General features: G+C 31.4%; 1 non-coding gene and 1 pseudogene across 1 annotated transcript; both read left to right on the top strand.

Annotated features, from left to right (window-relative positions):
* The first annotated feature begins 2,933 nt into the window (after nt 1-2,933).
* LOC126002743 (uncharacterized) lies at nt 2,934-3,058 on the top strand (annotated as a pseudogene).
* Nucleotides 3,059-5,890: 2,832 nt separating this feature from the next.
* LOC126002427 (U7 small nuclear RNA) lies at nt 5,891-5,951 on the top strand. The gene has a single exon (XR_007493135.1). It is a non-coding gene; the product is annotated as a U7 small nuclear RNA (small nuclear RNA).
* Nucleotides 5,952-9,936: the final 3,985 nt, after the last annotated feature.

The raw sequence follows: 9,936 nt of genomic DNA, 5'->3' as shown, positions 1-9,936 counted from the left end.
TTCAAGATGTTTGACAGAAAAATGCTGTTGCTTTAATATAAAATATTTGGATACCAATATGATTGTACATTTTAATATGTTTAGTGGGCACTAGTAAATATTCTTTGTGAATAATTCAATGCTATTTGTTTCATATTTCATTAGAGAATTTACAAAACACTTTTAGTACTCAGCAAGCAGACTAATTCTGATTACCCTCAGGAAACAAAGTCTACATATAGTAATTTATGAAATATTACATACTTATATTTAATCTCTCAGAAAGAGCAATGAGCTGGTATATGTAACATTACTATATAGTAATACATATATGTGTAGCACATATTCTATATCATTTAACATAACATTATTATGTTAAAATTATCTGATTGATAGTAGGGAAAAGTAAAGATACATATAATATTTAATAAATGTGAAGATAAATGAAAAAGGGCTATGCAACATTTTGTAAAATTCAAAGGTACATATCGGTCAGAATGTCTTGGTTTCTGAATTTCCAGTGAGAAAGCTAGGAGACACATTAGGAAGCTGAATAGGAGTATTATGTATTATTTTATAAGTTCTGCTGTGAGTGACCTAAATACAGTAGTTGCTATGTGAAGAAAGGAAAAAAGAATCTCCAAAGGTTGGTAAAGTTAAAACTAGGAAACTGCTTGACAGTAGAAAAAGAATTTCAATAGGTCTTAAAAGCCTTACCTTCGTTAGGGGTGTGGGAGGTGGTGGAGAGGTGGATGGGTCTGTATGGACAAAAAGTATAAAGATGATCCAAATAGCAAGGCAATATTCTCCTGATGTTGACATCAGTTTTAATGTATCTCTAGGTTAGAAGACCTTAAAAACCTGGAGCCTGGGATGACATTTAACTTTGAACTTTCTCTTTGTATTCAGAGAAGGGAGTGTTAATGAGATATGGAAGCTAGGATGATAATTGCAGGAACATTAGTTAGCACTCTTACAGTTTCCAACTGAGGGTAGTGAAGTTACTGAAGAGCAAGATTTCACATTTGATCAAAGGCTAATTGAAGAACCCTTTTTGATTTTTTAAATAAGAAAAAGTGAGGAGCTTAAATAGCAAAGCAAATGTGAGGCATTTAAAATCTTCTAAAATATTTAGAGTTAAAATATAATTTTAAAAATTCTTTCATGCAATACTAGAATCCTGATGGCTGCACTAGTAATTAGTATTGTAGTAATTCTCATATATTAATATACATATACCTATATGTGTATATAATGGTCACCTTCTTACCAAAAGAATTCATTTCTTGTCATCCTTTGTACTATGTCCTAGTCAAGACTAAATAGATAACTCTCATTGAGTAAGAGCTGTATGTAACATTAACAACAATAAACTGGGTGGTTCTAATATGTTACTTATTTCACTGCTCCTATGCATTTGTGAAAAGTATTTAGTACACTTTTAAGAGTTATGAATACATTAGAAATCACTGGTCTTATAGTTTGAAGAGTAGATTGTTAAACTATCATTATATATAAAGAAGAGTAAAAGATGGGTTTGAGCATATCTGCATTTTGAAAATGTGAGAATTTCATATAAATATCTTACTAAGGCAGGTTTATTGTTCTTTTTTGTCTCTAAAATATTTCATAAAAATAATTTTGAAAGGGGATCCTAAATCCTTTCACAAGTCAATACTTTATTTTAACAAATATAAAAGACAGCTGTAATTTCTGTGCTTTTGTGGGTAAAATAAGATTGAAATTTTGAATTCATCAATAAGCTCATATGACACTAATAATAAACATAGTTTTATTTCAAAGTATGTTTTACCTGTTGATTTTTATATTTCTAGGACTTGGCCAGTCCTAGAGGGCACCAATAGACCAAGTTGTAAAGAAGAGTTCCAATAGACCAAATTGTAGAAAAATGCATCTCTGCCGTTTTAGCAGTGTATAAAAACACTCAAATGTTTTCTTTCTTTTTCCTTTTTCAAAATTATCACCCTGTCAAAATTAAATGTGCAATTCACAAGAAAATTAAAGGCTAGTTATTATAATTCAGTACATTTAGAGTGTTTTCAAATTTCTGGATTTATTATTTCTGCAGTAAACATTCTAAAGTGCAAAATTAATTTAACATCTTCGCAATTTTCACTATTTACTTATTTGGGGGGTCTATCATCTGAGAAGTAGTTTTCTTGGTCATTTCATGAGACAAAAGATTTTCTTCATTTCAAAAATTTTAACACATTATTTTTTTTTTGCTTGAAGCAGAATAGCCGAATTTTCTTTCTGTGACTAACATATTGTGTTTTTGCTTGTGTTGATTTTTAAAGTTAAAGATCTGTGCCACATTATCCATCCAAATGGTCTAGATAAGCAAAATAAGACTCTATAACTCTAAAGAACAGTATAAGATAAGGGTAAAGAACAGGGTAACAAATTCTTAAGAAAACAGATTGTTCTCCCTGAGGGAAAAATGAAAAAAAAAGTAAAAAAAAAAAAACTGGTCTCTTATTTTAATCTCTAGGAGGAAAATGGTAACCATAGAAATAATAACAAAACTTAGACTCCCTTTACTTTTCAAAGTTGTTCTTAGAGAATGATAGTCCACAATACTATTTTTGTATCTGGGACATTACCACCCTTTCCAATATTTCAGAATTTCTAGAAAGAGAACACCTGTGCCATTTTTGGAACCAACACCTTGGTCTAAAATTTGAAGCAGAGTTTAAGAACTTCTTACAGAGATAATATATAATATGCCAGGTATCAGAATTAACCATTAATCAAATATGGGAGAAAAAAATAGAGATGGGATGGGATAACTACAATTTATAACTCACTAATATTTTTAATGTTACTTTTATATCTTAAAATCTAAAAACTTAATGAAAGAATACAAATACATTAAAAGTTTAAAAAATAGCAAGAAATCTGGACTTGAGGAAGAATTCAAAGAGCAGATAATCAGAGTTTTAACTCCTAGATTATTCTTCTTAAGAATGTATAGAAAGAAGAGGTACAGTAAATGCTCCCCATATACACCTCAAACCAGGCCCTTTGCCTGGTCTGTATTGTGAACAGACAAAAAAAAAAAAGAATTTACTGCCGGGGCCGGAGATATAGCAATGGAGGCAAGTCATTTGCCTTGCATGCAGAAGGACTGTGATTTGAATCCGGCATCCCATATGGTCCCCTGAGCCTGCCAGGAACGATTTCTGAGCATAGAGCCGGGAGTAAGCCCTGAATGACCCCAGGTGTGTCCCCCAAACAAAAAACAAACAAAAAAAATTTATTGCCATTAACTATTGTCACTGAGGACTTTAATAAACTTCTCTGAAAATTTCTATAGGGGTAAACTGAGTGTTTGCATTGCACATTGGTACCTCAGATTAGAGCCTCAGCACCATAAATGGTTACCTGAGTGCTGCTAGAAGTTATCTCTGAGTACTGCTGGGTGTGGACCTAAAATAAAATAAAATAAAATAAAATAAAATAAAATAAAATAAAATAATAAAGTTTTGTAAAGTCTAGTTAAAGCAGGAGGGCTCTAGCATCAAATAGATCAACTATTGCCAACCGTAAGTTCAAGAAAGATAAATAAACCTCTGAGGAACTTGTCTTTTCCATTTGGACAGCAATTCCCAGTAAAGAGGTAAAATAGTTATAGGACCATCATTTTAAAAGCTACTGACAAAAATCCATATAAGCCAGGATCGACATTCACAACTTTGTTCTTTATAAATTACTAAACAGACTTGAATAAAGCACTTCTGAATATGTTCATTTGTTTATCTGCTTATTCATTTATTTACACATTAATTGAGCACTTCTTTGCAATCAACACAAAGTAGTTAGAGCCAATGTCAAGTATAAGATAGTCTTATGGTATATGGAATGCTAGAAAGGGCAAAGTTGAATATATTCCCAAAAAATCAAACATAGATTCTGTAGTGATAAAAACAATTAAAGATGTTAAGGAGTATTTTTAAATTTACAGAGAACAGAATGCATTTGGCATTCTCCTAAAGCCAGAGCAAACAGCATACATGTTTGATAAAAGTGTAGCGGTTTATGCTCTTAAATGGAGTCTATTTTCATATGCCTTTTCCTGTCGCTGTTTTACTTTGCCTTTTAATTTTGTAATGAAATATTTTGGTTTTCAGCTAAGTTTGATTGTCCTCTGAAAACACTTTGAAATTCCCTATCTATGATTACCAATAAGCATAAGATGTTTAAATTTCACCTTAGCCTTATTGTTCCCAACAAAATAAAAGATTTCGGGGGTGAACAGGATAATGATCACAGTTATTTAATTCTTGATCAGGGCTTTTGTATGACAAGAAGAAAAGTAAAATACTCAGAATTTTTTCTCTTCCTCTTATGTCCATGATAGTGCCTAGCAGAAACCAATTTAAGGGTTAATCAAAGTAAAAGAAAAGTGTATTTTTCATAAATATAAAGTTTGATTAAAATGATATTAGGCTTGTTTCCAGCTTCTGCAATTAGAAGCATGAATATAATATAGCAGGTTTGCATTCATGTGCAATCATTTAATTCTATTTAAAGAGGAGTGTTTTATATATTTCAAACTATGCAGTAAAGTACTTTCATATTCAAGCTCAAGCATATGTCCTTATATAATAATAATTTTACTTCTCAGGAAAATGTCTCTGTATAGTAAAAAATATATTTTAAAAAAGCTTGGAAGTTACATACAATTATCTTAGGTCAAAATACTAGTTTATTTTAAGAATATCAACTCTAGAAAAATTATGCCTGGATAAAAGATATATAGTATAGTATAGATAGTCGTATAGATATATAGATATATAGAGTAGTATATATGAAAATATGAATGGGATTAGAGAATCAGTGGTTTTAACTTTTTTGTTTGTTTACTTGTTTGGAAAGGCTCTGTAGGTGCTCAGTGTTTATTCTTCACTCTGTAACAAGGGTACATTTCTGGTGCTTGGAGGCTCCATAATGTGGTGTTTGAGATTGTACTAAGTTCTGATGCATGCAAGGTAAGCTCCTTAGCACCTTTACTTTATCTTCTACCCCATCATTGTTTCAATATTTAATACAAATTTGAGAACTGACTAGAATGGAGGACTAGGATAACAGATATGGCAATTAAATGAATGTTTTCTGAACACATTTGAGTTCATCTTTATTATTCATTTTATTATTTTTAACTAAGCTGGAATTGACACATCATTTTGGATGATGCCATGACTTGTTATTTGTATAGATTAAAAGTCTAGTTAGTATTATTGTGACAGTTATAGTTTATTGTGATGTGTTTTAAAATCTACTCTCAGCAACTGTCAAATATATATTAGTATTGATTAATAATAACTACCATGGTTTTAGAATATCCTATGGATTTAATACTTGGAGATTCTACTATTTGACTACATCTACCCATTTGTCTTTTATATTTTGTTTTAATAATTGCTAATCTAAAAAATATTGGTGAGTACTCTTAACAGTGATCAGAATTTACTCCTGCCTCAGGTTGGGTATCACTCCTGACTTGTTTGGGTTATCAAATGGGATGCCAGAAATTGACTCAGGGTCAGCTGTGTACAAAGCAAGTGCCCTGCATCTTTTTAGCCCCTACATTCTTTTTTTTTGTTTGTTTGTTTTTGCTTTTGGGCCACATCTGGTGATGTTCAGAGGTTACCCCTGGCTATGCAATCAGAAATTGCTCCTAGCTTGGGGGACCATATGGGAAGCCAGGGAATCTAACAGCGATCCCTCTTAGGCTAGTGTGGGCAAGGCAGATGCCTTACTGCTTGTGCCATCGCTCCAGCCCCAGGCCTTAAATTCTTAATAATTTGTGTTATTATATTATAGTAAGTATAGTAAAACAACATAAGAAGAAATAATATATAATTATATGGGATAAGAAACTTAATATAGGTGTTACAGCTCTTTTAGAATTTGTTCAGCTGGCCTCTGGTCTCCACCGGAAGGCCCCCCACCAAAAAAAAGAAACTTAATATAATATTTTCTACTTATGCCCTGATATCAAACTATAGAAGAATTTTTAGCTTCAGTGTCTCATGTCCCTGACATAAGGCCTGTAATTTTTGTGGATACAAAATAAACAATAGATTTAATATGCTCAGGACAGTGTCTCACATGAAACGTTTCATGGATGTAAATTATGACAAGTGTAAATTATTTGAAACAATATGAGCACACTTTAGAAAGATTAATTTACATCAACTAGTTCACAGAGATCTAGCCATTACAATTTAAAACTCGTTGGTATATGTTCATTTATTCATTTATCAAGTACTAACCTAGTACATATCTATGCCAAATATTTTATTAGATTCTGGTCACACAAAAATGTTTTGTGCATTCAAGAAACCTAATAACCATTGTAGGGAAAATGCTCAGAATTTCAATTATTGTACTAGGCACAGGATAACATTGGAATGAATAGAAAATAGTAATATCTCAAGTATCCTTAGTATGAAAAATCAGGAAGCATCAGAGTATGTTAACATAAGTTGAAATTTCAAATCCTGCTGTGTGTTCATTCAGAAAAGTCATTGGCATAAAGAGCAAAAAAATTTTGGATGAAGTAGGACAGATATGTATGTAAACATATTTTGTATAATGTACACATAATATATAATATGTAATATTATATATAATAATATATATAATATATAATGTATACAACGTTATGATAAACTAGGAACTATAGTTTCCTATTATGAAGGTTAATATGCAAAGAAATAAGAAGACACAAGCTACATCAGGTATTTGAGCAGAAGTATTTATGTGCCATCTTCCAAACTAAGTACTGATATAATAAAGTTTATTTAAAAAATTAATTCTAGCACAGTGGCAGGTGATAGAGCAAAATAATGGGTCACGTAGCATTTGTGACCTCTTAAAATTTATAAAAACTGTATGTTTTATTTCATATATTGATTTTTATTTCCCCTTACTAGAATGCAAAATCAATAGAGGCAATACTTTTCAACTACATCCTCAAAATTCAGAGCAATGCCTGATACATGGTTGAGATTCAATAAATGGAAATGTTATGATATTTATAAAAGAACAAGAATTTAGATGAAAGTTGCTTATTAAAGATGAAAAATATTTATGTTTTGTCTTTGGGGGCCGTATTTGGCAGTGATCAGGAATTGATCACTCATGGGATGTTCAGAAGAATATATGTGGTGCTGAATCTTGAAATCCAGTTTCCACTGAATGTAAGGCAAGCAGCTTATCTGAACTACTATTATGCAGGCCCCAAAAATAGATCCTAAGAAGACAAGTAATGAAATATATAACTGATTATAAAGTAGTGTACCAAATATTTAACTAAATTTAATTTTATATTCCTTCCTATGAATGTAGGATTAGGGCTAGGGTTAGGATTAGGGGGTCACCAAGACATATAAAAATAGTTATTGCATTAGACTAGCTTGTGGCTGACTTAAGTTGGATCCCTGCAGCAGACTGCTGAGTCGATGGAGATCCCCACACTTCATATGGTCCCCTGAACACCTCCAGGAGTGATTCTTAAATCCACAGCCAGGAATTAGTACTGAGCATTACTAGATGTGACTCCAAAACTAAATAATAGCAAAAAAATTCCTTTAGTTTTTGTCTCATTTGTTTTCAGTAACACATAGAATATATGGGTAAAAAATTAACAAATAATCAATAAGAAATTAGGTACATGGTCTAAAATTTCATAAATATGAAGATGATCTATGCTAAATTAAAGAATCCCAATGATATTATGTGAGTACTTAATTTTTTAATATATTTATATACAGTTTATGAATAGATATGCAATATTTTCAACCAATAGCAAATAATAATACTATGTCTATTATTGTCTTCATTTCTATTATCCTGACTTTTATGTATTTACTCTTCAAATTTAATTTTAAATCTTTATCTTTGTCTCTCTTCCTGTCTCTTCTGCTTTAAAATACTATTGGGAGAAATGTGACATGTTTAAAATAATAATATCAGAATCAGGAGAAATGGAGTTCAAATGGACACATATTATTTTAAAAGAAATTTCTTTAATCTCTCACTATAAAATATGATTGCCCAATCTTATAGGTTTAAGAGAAAATGTTTATATTTAGTACCAGCATAGCTTCTTAGTTATTTACCTCTAAACATAACTTTAATAATCATTATTGTAACAGGTATTAAAAACTTTATTGCTCTGGGACATTCTTAATACTGTGCTGACACCAGTATTGATATGACATCCTGACAATGAGGAAATGGCAACAACTTGATCTAAGAGCAGGTTGTCTTACCTCACCACCTAATGATAAGATGAAATCAGAAGACTTGTCATCCTTTGATTTGTGCAAATGCAAAGATCGCTATCTGCAGAAGACTGTCTGTGACAACTATGAATGGGCACAATTTATCCTGGGACCAATATAAAAGACCCTAGTCTAAGCTTTGGTCTAGGATCTGTACAACAGCCAAGATCTCTAATTCCAGAGGTCTGACTGAGACAACTGCAACTGAACAGGTCTTCTGGAAACATAATGAAAGACTCTATACTAGGCTTTATCCTAGGATCAGTGCAAAAACCAAGACCACCAATTACAGAAGATTGATTAAAACAACAGTGATGGAACAGAATTTCTAGAACCATAAAGAAAAACTCCATCCTAAGCTCCATCATTTGATGTGCAGATACCAACATCTCTAGATACAGAGGTTTGATTTCATCATCCATGATGAAGCAGAAGGTTTCTATACACCATATTAGAACCTAGGGGAGAGTAAATAAACATGTAGGGAGTATGAAGTTATTTCTATGACAGTATGCTTCAAGAGCGGAGAAACCCTGTATCTCTTAGGTTTAGGGAATTCCCTTTCTAATATCCCAATATTTACTGTGCCTATAAAGAAAAAAAAGAAGCAGCACAAAGTAATGTTTTTGGTTTTATTATTGCTGTTGTTTTTGTTTTTCTCATTTTTTGTGCATTGTTTTGTTTTTATTTCAGGACTGTGGTTATTGTGTGGTGGTTGTCTTTATTGCTGTGGTGCTTTTTGGATTTTTGTTTGATTTTTCTTTTTGTATTGTTGCTGTGTTTCTCTTCCTTTTTCTCTTTCTTCTCTCAAATTGATATTTATAGCCACTAGGAGGACTCCGCCCATTTTTTGCTTGTTTGATTTTTCCCCCATTTTATTTTTTTTAGTCAAATAGAACCACATAGCTTATTGTCTTATAACTAACTTATATCTATAAGTTATATCATAACTTATATCTAACCATCTCATTCCACCTCACAAATTGAGGGGGAAATAATGGAGGGTACCAAGACCAAACAGTTGTATGATCACTAAGTAGTAATAAAAAATGATCAGACTTTTACACCAAATCCAAAGTCAATGACAACAGAATTGAAACCCAATCTACAACAAGCTAGACACAGAGTGGAACACTTATACTGTCAGCCTGGGGAGTCAGGGAGGGGAATATGGGATGCTAGAAACGGGGGTGGAGGGAGGACAACTTTGGTGGTAGGAACTCCCCTGAATCAATGCCAATATGTACCTAAAATATTACTGTGAAAGATATGTAATCCACTTTGGTCAAAATAAAAATTATTTTTATAATAAAAACTCTATAGCACCTAATAATAAATAAAATTTATAAAATTAAAGGGTTTAAAAACACTTATTAAATATACTTTAATCTATTATAAAATCTATATATTTAATTTTTCATTTTAGAGTATTTAGGTAGAATTTTCTGTTAGTATAAATAAATCATACTTAAATGCTTAGGTTTTTGCCCCCCAAAATACTGTATTATTTATCTAGCACAATGTTTATATTTGACTGAGTTCCTAAAATAAAATATAAAATGTATATAGTTGTATATGTATATGTATATAGAATATATATGTATATAGAATATATACATAGTTGAATAGTTGAATCCTTTCT

The sequence above is a fragment of the Suncus etruscus genome, chromosome 2 (assembly GCF_024139225.1).
Source record: "Suncus etruscus isolate mSunEtr1 chromosome 2, mSunEtr1.pri.cur, whole genome shotgun sequence".
Classification (NCBI taxonomy): Eukaryota; Metazoa; Chordata; class Mammalia; order Eulipotyphla; family Soricidae; genus Suncus; species Suncus etruscus.
Note: the sequence above shows the minus strand (reverse complement) of the source record. Positions and strands in the feature narration are given on the sequence as shown.